We start from the raw sequence: 12422 nt of genomic DNA, 5'->3' as shown, positions 1-12422 counted from the left end.
TGAAATTTATCGATTGAATTTTTTTAAAGAGGTTAACTTTGCTGAAAATGACATCGAGTTGCTAAAACGCCCCTTGAAAGTTTAGAGTGTGACATGATCTTATTATCTGTAAGATGTTCGGAAAAAGCATTCCGCACTTTTTTAAATTGAGAAATCATTAAGCACTATTTTAAATTTGGAAACTCAGCCGAGGTAGCGAATTGATGATCAAGTTTATGCTTTTAATGAAGTCAATTGAAGTATTATCGGATTCATACAATCTCACATTGACAATGTTATGCTTGTTGAGGAAATACTGTATTTGCCGATTTTGACTCCATCTGGTGTCTAGTCCCTTTAAACAGTGTTGAACTTAATATAAACTGAGTTTTAACCCGGAATATCGTAAACGACTCTCTGATTCATTTGCAGAATATGCAAAATTCCACGCAAGTCGAACAAAACCTCTCGGATCAAAACGCAGCACTTTTAACCCTTTTACACAACACGTAATTTGACGACAACATTAAATATACATAAGAGAAACACAGATGACAGTTCCTTATGAAACAGGGCATGCCTTAATAAATTCTTGTTATATAAAACACAGATTGATGATAAAAACATCTCTTTCAGTACTTTAATTGTTGAAATAGCTAAAAAAAATAAGAGAAAGGGAGATTAAAATAAGCCGAATGTGCAAGTCTGCGACAGAACTTCCATACTCAACAGTTGGTTTAAACAATGTTTATTTTATAACTTATAAACATTTACAGCATACACAAATTGTTAAGAGCCTTTCACAGTGTAAAAGTCGTTTAAGGACCAACACTAAATATGGAAAGCTTGTTGGACCATCCGTTTTTTCCGTAAAACATTCGGTCTAAAAGACATAAATACAAGCCAGTATTGTTTCTTAATTATTATGCAACTGTACTGTTGTGATTTTTCATAGTTTTCGTCATACTTGTCAAACCACACAAAAAGTACATTTGGATGTCCAGCTAGCGCACCCATTGCTGCTTAAATGGAAACAGGCGCATGAGGATGTTTTTTATACTACCAAACAAATAAAACCCCATACTCAAACTATTAAATAGTTAGCGCATGTATAGACTGAAAACTTTTCTGGTGACACTATATAAATAATAATGAAAATAATGAAAATAATGAAAATAATAATAATAATAATAATAATAATAATAATAATAATAATAATAATAATAATAATAATAATAATAATAATATTAATTATAACAATAATAATAATAATAATAATAATAATAATAATAATAATAATAATATTAATTATAACAATAATAATAATAATAATAATAATATAATAAAAGTAACAATAATAATAGTAATAATAATAACAATAATTTTCAGTACTACTACTACTGCTACTGCTACTGCTACTGCTACTGCTACTACTACTACTACTACTACTACTACTACTACTACTACGACGACGACGACGACGACGACGACTACGACGACGACGACGACGACGATGATGATGATGATGATGATGATGTTGATGAACAAAATACAGTAATAATACGAAGATAGTTGCTAGTGTTTCTTGTCTTATTAAAGAGAAGTAATCCTAACTTCAAGAAAGGAAAACACACGCGAGAGTAACTTCCCTTATATTTAACAGTATTTTGATTATTGTGTTTTAATCCCTTCCTTGGATTTGGAGACAGTTGAGATTGAAAGTAACATAGAACTAATAGGGTTCATATATAAGATTTGCAGTGTATGATGGTCGTGCGAGATGCCCTGTAGGGGTGATTGACGTGATAGTTCGCCAATCTAGGTTTTTCGACTCGAATATAAAATGACAAACTGCCTGGGTTGGAAGGTGGATGTGATCTCAAAAGGTCCCCAGATTGTTTTTGATATGACACAAGAACGTCCAGACTGAAACAGATATTATGGGTTATTAAACTAGTTTAAACCCCCAAGAAGCTCCGTTTTCGTTGACTGCTCCAAGGCGTTTACTCCAACATTGATTGTGGATGCATATTAATACTCGCACTCTGCAATGTCCATTCGGCGATTCCTCCGATAAAATTGTTAATCATGATAGTTTGTTTGGAGTATAGTGCGCAAACAGAACATGACCGTGCTTAGAGCTACACTGGGTCTTAACATGCGCCAGTATATAGCACTGTCACACCCATTTAACGTCCCTTCCGGAAGACGATTAGTATTTCTTAGTGGTGTGGCGGGGAATCGAACCTGCGACCCCTGGACACTCAAGTGTGTTACCTCTAGACAACGGATCCACAACACCCCGATATCAATTAATGAGAAGATTTTTATGCGAGTGTGGTGTGTCTGTATATTGCACTTCAAAAATGATGCAACGCCATTGGTCCAGGTCTGGTAAGACAGTGACCTATTCTTTTTTCATATTGGGTCTCGAAATTATATCGTACCAAATAGGCGTATATTTTCCACTGCTGATGAATGAATGAAATATTTCTCATACATTGATCAATGTAAATAAGTTGACTTGACAATTGTGGTAACTCTGGACTAGTACTTATTGCAAATGGGGGGGGGGATATTTACCTTAGTCTTTACAGGTCACACGTCCACGTCACTTGTGTACTCAGGTAACACTCGTCTGTCCTGCAGGATTGCTGGAAGCCGTCTGCAGGGAGCAAGGTCAGGCCAAAAACTACCCTTACACAGGTCACGTGTTGGACAGACAAAACGTCCCGATTTCAATCGGTCGATACCACACAGTGTTCCGGAAGCCGGCATAGGATTTATCGAAGAGGGACTTACCAGGTAGATAAAAACGAAAGTTTTTTTTAACATATGTGGTAGAGTCACTGTTTCTACTGGACAAACTGGTGAGGCATTTAATTACGCTTTAATACAGGATCTTACGTTCAGTCATTTAAGATGGTGGCTTTTCGTGGAATTTTAGTAGCTTGTATACTTCTTCAAATATAATTATAACAGTGGAAAACAACAATATCAAACAATATCCCCCACCCCCACCCCCATCAATCAATGTACAAACGTATGAGGTCTATTAAAAACCTATTAATAGAAGTATTATGCAAAGGTTAATTCGAGATATATATCTATTTCTATTTCTCGTGTTCCTTCTACTGAGTGGTGACGTGCACCCGCACCCTGGACCAATTGAACAGGACAATTATTCGACGGATGCTGATAATTCGGAATTGTTAAATATAAAGAAAGGGAAACAACCTAGATTTACTTGTTCAGTTTGTGAAAAAGGTGTAACTGCCCGTAGAAAAGCTGTCAACTGTGATATTTGTGAAATCCGGACACATATTAGATGCTCTGGTTATATTGGTATAACTAACTACTTTTGCACCAGTCAATTGTAACCACGGCCCCCCAAGGTCCGGGGAATAGCGGGGACTTTGACTTTCGGTCCAGCCAACCCCGGGTAAAATCCCCGCTCTGCGGGGACGAAATGATGGTAAAACCCCGGCCAAATGCCCCCGCACCCCAGAGACTCTATATAAGGCCCAATCTCCGCTAAATTTGGCGCTAAGACAAAACCACCGCGGTCACTCGGCCCTGCGGGGCCACCTGGAAAGTAAAAACACGGCCCTTTTCCCCGGCTATCCCCGGTATACCCCCGGACCTGGGGGGGGGGGGGGGCGTGGTTACAATTGACTGGTGCATTAAACGTATGTAAATCCAATGAATCTTTCTATTTCACTTGTCGGATATGTACTTTTAAATGTTACCTTTTTATCTTTGTGATGACTTATTGCTGCACTCTCACAGATTGAACGTTTTGACAACTTTTTTATATTTTTTTTTGTCTTGGAACGAGCAAATTTTTGCGAAAATCCATGGAAACCGGTTATATAAGACTGCTGACAAAAAATAAGATCGCAGATTTTTATATTTAAGGTCTAAAAATGATGTTTTAGCATTTTTCTTTAACCGTTAGAAACGGTTTAAGCCATAAAACATTAATTTTCGAACGGAAATATGAAAATCTACGATCTGATTTTTTTGTCAGCAATCTTATATCATTGGTTTGCAGATTTTTATGCAAAAATTTGCTCTTTCCAAGACAAAAAATAAAAAAAAGTTGTAAAAATGGTATATCTGTGAGAGTGGAGCTTTAAACTATGTTCTTAATGATATAATTAAGCCGCATTTACATGACAATCGTGAGCGTTTTGCAGAATCTAGTCGTAATTTTAACTGCTTTAATAATAAGGACTTCAGTTTATTCATTTCAACATACGATCTCTATTACAAAAGTTGCCAGAGGTGAGAGTTTTAATGTCAATGTATAGATTTGCAGCCGTAGCATTTTCAGAGACCTGACTGCACAATTCAGTTATGGACTCGGAGATACCTCTTCAAGGATACAATGTGATCAGAAGGGACCGGAACAGACAAGGTGGTGGAGTATGCTTATACGTTCTGCGTTCATCGAAAGACGGGACCTAAGAAAGGATAATCTTGAAGCCGCTTGGCCTGATATTTTATTACCAAAAACCAAACATATTTTAATAGGGTCATGCTAAAGAGCAACTAAACAAACATATTTTATTGATATTTTTGAAAATGTTTTATGTATTATTAAATCTGACACAGAATGGTACATCCTCGGTGATTTTAACTTTTTTTTATTTTACAAGAAATCAGCTCTTTTTAAAAGGTTTGAACAAATCATTTGAGCCTCTAAAAGCTTCTAACTTGAGTAGAAAAACTACCTTTGCCCTTCAATGTGTTTAACTATGAGTCTGATTGTTTTAAACGATTTTATAAACATAGAAATCCTGACTCTGCTAAATTTAGACTTCACATTGTTAGTGAAGAATACATTTACAAAGAACTTTGTCAACTTCATTGTTCAAAAAGCACAGGACTAGATAATATTCCTGCACGATTTTAAACGATGCTCCACCGATTTTAAAGATACCTATAACATTTCTGATAAACAGCTCTATCACAAGTAAAATTGTACCATGTGAACTCAAAAATGCTAAAGTTAAACCATTGCTTAAGAAAAACAACAGATCTGATGTTTCAAACTATCGACCTGTAAGCATACAAGTACAGTTTCAAAAATTCGGTATTCAAATCAGCTTTCAGTAATCTTGAATTGCTTAATATAGAAAATTGGATAAAGCAACTAAGACTAAAACATGTACATAAAATCACTTGATAAAATAAAGTGTTTTAAATAACCTGTGTGAAGTTAGCTAAACATACGACATTGGACATTGGATATTTAAGATCGAATGTTGTGCTGGCACGACATTGGACATTGGACATTTAAGATCGAATTTTGTGCTGGCACGACATTGGACATTTAAGATCGAATGTTGTGCTGGCACGACATTGGACATTGGACATTTAAGATCGAATGTTGTGCTGGCCCGACATTGGACATTGGACATTCTAAATCGAATGTTATGCTGGCACGACATTGGACATTCATTATTGAAAGTCGTGCTGGCACGACATTGGACATTGGACATTCAAAAATGAATGTCGTGCCAGCACGACATTGGACATTGGGATTTCTAAAATGAATGTCGTGCTGGCACGACATTGGACATTGGACATTCAAAATCGAATGTTGTGCTGGCACGACATTGGGCATTGGACATTCAAAATCGAATGTTGTGCTAGCACGACATTGGACATTCAAAATCGAATGTTGTGCTGGCACGACATTGGACATTGGACATTCAAAATCGAATGTTGTGCTGGCACGACATTGGGCAATGGACATTCAAAATCGAATGTTAGACTGGCACGACATTGGGCATTGGACATTCAAAATTGAAAGTCGTGCTGGCACGACATTGGACATTCAAAAATGAATGTCGTGCCAGCACGACATTGGACATTGGACATTGGGATTTCAAAAATGAATGTCGTGCTAGCACGACATAGGACATTGGACATTCAAAATCGAATGTTGTGCTGGCACGACATTGGACATTGGACATTCAAAAGTGAAAGTCGTGCTGGCACGACATTGGACATTCAAAAATGAATGTCGTGCCAACACGACATTAGACATTTGGATTTCAAAAATGATTCAAAATCAAATGTTGTGCTGGCACGGCATTGGACATTTAAAATCGAATGTTGTGCTGGAACGACATTGGACATTTAAAATTGAAAGTCGTGCTGGCACGACATTGGACATTCGACAGTCATAAATGAATGCCGTGCAGCACGACATTGGACATTCAAAAATAAAAGTCGTGCTGGCACATTCAAATTAATGTATGACATGTTTTATGAATGAATATTTTCTACCGACTTTAAATTAATTCGGATGGCATGCAATTTTCGGAATTATTTTTTTTGGAGATATTGTCTTAAAATTATTTGTAAAGGGTTAGAGATCACAAAAGCAAATGACTCATTATAAATTTATAAACACCAAGAGAGCATTGTCATTACGATTCCATCGCAATATTTGAAACTTAAGCATGAATATACTTACGAATGGTCGTGGATTATATGTAGACAAACAGTGATAATGCTTTCGAAATGGCATACTTGTAATAAGCTTAATTGTTTACGCACCACTGCTACACATCCAGTACCATTTATACACGAAGTGAAGATAATTATATTCACAGTATATCACGACATATGGAAAATATACACATGCATTGATGATTCCAAAAAATATAAATGTAATCATTCCTACATCTATTTTATCTGGTTTATGTATTATAACACGAAATATTGTCAATGAGCCGATTAAGTAACCTATTACTGCCTGTCGACTTATTTTTTATCGACTCAATTAGTCACAACATTCGATTTTGAATGTCCCATGTCCAATGTCGTGCCAGCATATTTTTTTGAATGTCCAATGTCCAATGTCGTGCCAGCACAACATTCACTTTTGAATGTCCAATGTCCAATATCGTGCCAGCACGACATTCATTTTTTAAATCCCAAATGTCCAATGTCCAATGTCGTGCTGGCACGACATTCATTTTTGAATGTCCAATGTCGTGCTGGCACGACTTTCAATTTTGAATGTCCAATGTCCAATGCCGTGCTAGCACGACATTCATTTTTGAAATTCCAATGTCCAATGTCGTGCTAGCACGACTTTCACTTTTGAATGTCCAATGTCGTGCCAGCACAACATTCGATTTTGAATGCCCAATGTCCAATGTCGTGCCAGCACAACATTCGATCTTAAATGTCCAATGTCCTATGTTTAGCTTACTTCACACAGCTGCCAGAGCACAACATTCATTTTTGAATGTCCAATGTCCAATGTCGTGCTAGCACGACATTCAATTTTGAAATCCCAATGTCCAATGTCCAATGTCGTGCTGTCACGACATTCATTTTTGAATGTCCAATGTCGTGCCAGAACGACTTCAATATTGAATGTCCAATGTCCAATGTCGTGCCAGCACAACATTCGATCTTGAATGTCCAATGTCCAATGTCGTATGTTTAGCCAACTTCACACAGCTTTTTAAATAAAACTTTAAAATTGCCAGCACTATGTGTACTGTTGGAGTCCTGAATGTGTGGATGAGACTAGAGTAATTTGTTCATGTAAGTATGATGGGCATTTACTATTAAAGATTTTATGTACATGGTTTAATCTTAGTTGCTTATTCCTATTTTCTACCCTATTTTCTATATTAAGCCATCTAAGAGTACTGGAAACTGAGGCTTTCAAGAAAGTTCTACAATTATAGCCATAAATCTGACAACTTTATTTTGAATGACCTGTAATCTATTCTTGAATTATTTTGATATACCACTGTACCAAGATGTAGATGCATAGTCGAAATGGCATTGCATTAAGGAATTATATAACATTCTTTTTAGATTCATATCTAGAAAACGGTTTTGTCTACAAAAAAAAATTCAACCTAGAATTAACTTCAATGACAATTTTGTTACCAAAAGATGCAGCAGACAGATTGTTGTCCAGTATACTTCCCAGCTATTTAACATATTCTTTAGGTTTCATGATATGACCATTGCAGTTTACATTAAAGCTATCAACTTTTGTTAACTTCCTTTTTGACCAAAATAAAATACATTCTGTTTTTCAAAGATGCAATGCCATTTTGTTGTCAACTAACCACTTACTACATTGTTCAAGTTCCTTACCAAGTACATTTCTTGTAACAAAAGGATCGCTGTGTGAGAAAAGGATAGCACTATCATTTACATACAATATTAATTTACATTTTTCACTTACATGTATGCTTATACTCATATCATTGACATAGCATAAAAACAGCAACGGTCCAAATATGCTTCCTTGAGGAACGCCACATGGGATGTTCATGAATTCAGACGTTGTTTTATTTACATTGCCAACTTGTTAACGTCCAGATAAATATGATTGACACAACTGAATTGAATCCACACCTATGTATTTTAACTTCTGACATAGAATTATGTGATCTACGGTATCGAACGCCTTTTGGAGATCCAACAAAATTATACGGGACTAAATGACGTTTTTCGCTTCCTATTCCAGTTTTGTCAATAATCGAAACAAATGAACTCATCTCATACTTATAAGAGAGTACTCATAAAAAATATACGGAAATCAAGGAAAAAATAAAACGAACTATCGAAAAGGCGTGAACAAGTACAAATAATAAAAAAGCGTCTAGCTATCTGCTCGATCCTTATGGTTATATATGTATAATAAATGTTGTTTCAGTGTATTTTCATGAAGAATAATGCTAAAACAAAGTACAAGAATCAAATCTGGGATATATCTTACGTGTGTTTTAAAGCATCATGAGTATCAACATTGTTGCTTAACATCATGTGCACATTTGTTTTCCAATAGGCCAAATGCAATGTCAAAAAGACAACACCGGTTAACACAAAATGTTCAAATGTAAATGTACATAACGTTCAATAAGCTTGAAAAAAAGTTTAAATTGCCACTGTGAAATACCTGTTGATGTTTCGTTATTGTTGATGTTTTTTTTTTCTGTAACAAGCAGATACTTCAAGGTTAAACGATACTTCTGTCTTCTCGAAAAATATCGATACCTCCGAGTCTTCCTCACTTAAATTATAAAAAACAACAACAACAGCTCATAAGTGTTATGAACAAAACAATTACTGATATAAAGGTAATATTAAATATGATTTTTATATGTTCTTTAATTTATCTGTCCAGTAGGTTAAACTTTGTTTTATTTCAGCACGTTAAGACCGCTGTACGCTGGTTTGAATCATATGGCGGCTTGTACAGTACTGTTCCTTTTAAGTGGCCAAGGGAATTTGCCCATAGCAGGGTTCGAAAACACGACCTCTATGGTATGAGGCAGACATCCATTTTTTAACACCCTTTCCCTTTATTTCTAGTTAAAATTGAGAAAATAAGAAACACTTTATTGTTGTTTTTTTTTAACTATTTGGTGACATTTAGATGTTGCTGATTTATAAACCTATTCCCCTTATATATATCTGATTTTAACACATGTCTAATTGTTTCATATTTTGTTTCAGAACCATGCCTTTTTACTGAGCCTTGTTACCCTCATCGTAGTGGTTGCATCACTGCGTGTGAGCGAACAGGTTTTTCAAGGTATTTGTGTCCCTATTAGCTCTTGTGATCGTGTATAACATCAACCAGTAATGGTCATTTATCCCATTTGTTCAAATAGTGCGGCTGGTCAACCTAGGCCTTATGGCTCACAGTTTATACTCCTTATTTAGGTGCTGCTCAATCATCACGAAAATTTTGTTCAATCATACACACAATAACTTATTTCAACAATGGTAAACATTCAAGTGTAATGATTGTGATTTGTTATATTTCAAATGCTGTAAAGATCCTCCCGTGTGTGACGAATTTTCCACCAGGGCAGGTGGTTTGTCCAAATGGTGCACATGTGTGAATGGTCATACCTTCTGTGCACTAAGCAGTGAACAATATGGCTGCTGTCCACTACCAATGGCTGTTTGCTGTTCGGGTAACATTTCTTGCTGTCCCTCAGCATCATTTTGCGTTGGTGATATACTTTGTGTAGTATTAAAATAGTAAATGATCTTGTGTGTTGTAACTGTGTTGCTACCTGTACCTTTTGTTCAATTACAACTGTATAAAACCTGAGAGTGATTATAAAAAGGAAAACGCCTTCCCAATAAAGTGTTTCAATAACTTGTTGTTTATTTATAAGTAATAGATTTTGAGAGCTCCTACTAAAAAGGAGCTCTCAAATTTTGTATTGAATGTATATGCGTAACAAGCTTTTCCGATACAATTATGTTCAAATATTTTTTTAAAAGTGTATCCAGTTTGCTACTGAATTTGTAGAAGCTTATTGGCCGCTTAGCAAATCTGTTTTAAAACAGCAAAAACAGCAAAAATCTGTAAGAGAGTTTCTTAATGAGAGTTTCTTTAAAATAGCCAACAAAGGGTTGAATGGAGATTTGTTAAGTCATTGAAGTAAAGTTGTTGACAAGGAAGTTGTCTCGATCGATCCTGAAAACACATGGATAACCTTGGTTATAAGATTAACTTACGTCGGACGGCGGGTGCCTTGCAAGCGATCGGATGGCGTGTGCTGTCTGTAACTTTGTTGATCATTGTGATGTTTTGAAATAATACTGGAAAATTGTTAATGATTTCTATAAGATATGTCGTGAGAAAAACCCATGTCCGAAGGTCAAATATCATATTAAACGGTCATTGGTCATAGCTATGACATGCATTGGGGTATTTTGAAATATCTCGGCACAAATGTTCACAGTGAAAAGCGGACGATTTGCGGGCAAGACCCATGTAAATCGTTCAAAAGAACATGTGTACATGATGGGCAATCGCTTGGTGATGTCGCGTCGATAGGTCATCGAGGACCGCACAGAGAGGCCAGAGAATCCCGGGCCATAAATGTAGAGCATGACCGCTTTGGCAAATTAGGCAGGTAGTCACGTAGAGACTCATTGAAGGTACATGAAGCGGTTGCAGAGAAAGAAGCATGCAGGTATGAATCTTTTCTATTGGTAGACCAAAGGAGCAATACCTGGGTAGCCCTGGTGCTTTAAGAGGAAGGTTGGACAGACCAGCGGGTTTCGAGCAACAGAGCGTCATACCGGCTCTTCCAGGTGCGGCTACGGACCAACATGAGCAACTTTATTGGGTTGGGACTAAGTCGGGAACCTGTCTGTGACAGGGACAGTCCAGTAACAAAAGACTGTTTTGATGACAATAGGTGGACATTTAAAAAGGCGTCAGGCCAGAATATGTCTTGGGCACGAAATTCGCCTTCAGCCTGCCCGACTTGTGGGTACCTGTTCCGCTCGCAACATACTGTTCTACCAGCACACGAGACTCAAAGAAATCGCGTGTTTCACAATGCGACTCAACATAGGTACTAATTAAGGATCTGGGTTAAAAATACTAACCAGCCTTATTCTTCATGAATTCGAGGAAGATTTATAGCGGTTTTGTCTCTATGCTCCTTTGAGCAACCAATATAAGGAAACGAATCGGCAGTTTCAGATTTGAGATCTGTGTTATCCTTTATGACTGATGCCAATATCAGCTGCCTCTGATACAAAAACGAAAAAAGTTGTCAACTCGGTCAATCTGTGAGAGTGAAGCTTTAGGTCTAAATAGCTGTTAAGTCTGTTATCGATCCAATATTAAACGACCTATCTATTTGAAATAGAAATGATCATACTTTGTAATATGCCACTCTGTCAAGGGGGTTTCTGGCTGTTATCAAACTGCTTGTGTTCGTACTGTCGCCCAACACCGGGCAGCATGTTACATTCTCCGTGACCTTTTTTCTGTTCCCGGCCGTGTTTATGATACCAGATGGTGATAACCTGCCAAAGACGTCATACCCATTACCCTTACTATGCTAGTACATGCTGGAAACACTGACAATAAACACGCTCACGTTAAGGCATTGTGGAATCGTTCTATCTTGATATTGAGCATTCTCGACCACCAAAGTGATTTTCTGTTGTAGCTGCTGCATTCCTTTCAAAGAACATATTTCGGGTCACAAACAACAAAAATTAAATCTGCAGAAGTGGATAGTTTACAGCAACAGAAAAACGAATGAACCACTGCAGTTGGCATTCGATGTCGACCAAAAAGTCCCGCGTGTTAGAAACGCTATTGATATTTTGTGATTCGTGTCCTTGATTATTGTTTGTCTATTATTTATATCTATGATTTTGTACAGTTAACATATCAATAGGTATAAACATGTTTATGCATTGCCGTGCGCTCTATCCATTACTTTCAACGCAGAAACATAGTTCGTATTTGTTATTTTACTTTGCATAAAAGAATGCCTAATTATAGTCAATTTGTCATTTACATGCATGTAATTAAAAATAAAGATTTAATGTTCTACAACCCGATAGCAATTTGTAATTCATTTCAATAGTTCATGTTTAAATTAGATTGATACCTGTTATTA

This window comes from Mya arenaria, chromosome 12 (genome assembly GCF_026914265.1).
Source record: "Mya arenaria isolate MELC-2E11 chromosome 12, ASM2691426v1".
NCBI lineage: Eukaryota > Metazoa > Mollusca > Bivalvia > Myida > Myidae > Mya > Mya arenaria.
The sequence above is the reverse complement of the archived record's forward strand: the minus strand, read 5'-3'. Positions refer to the sequence as shown.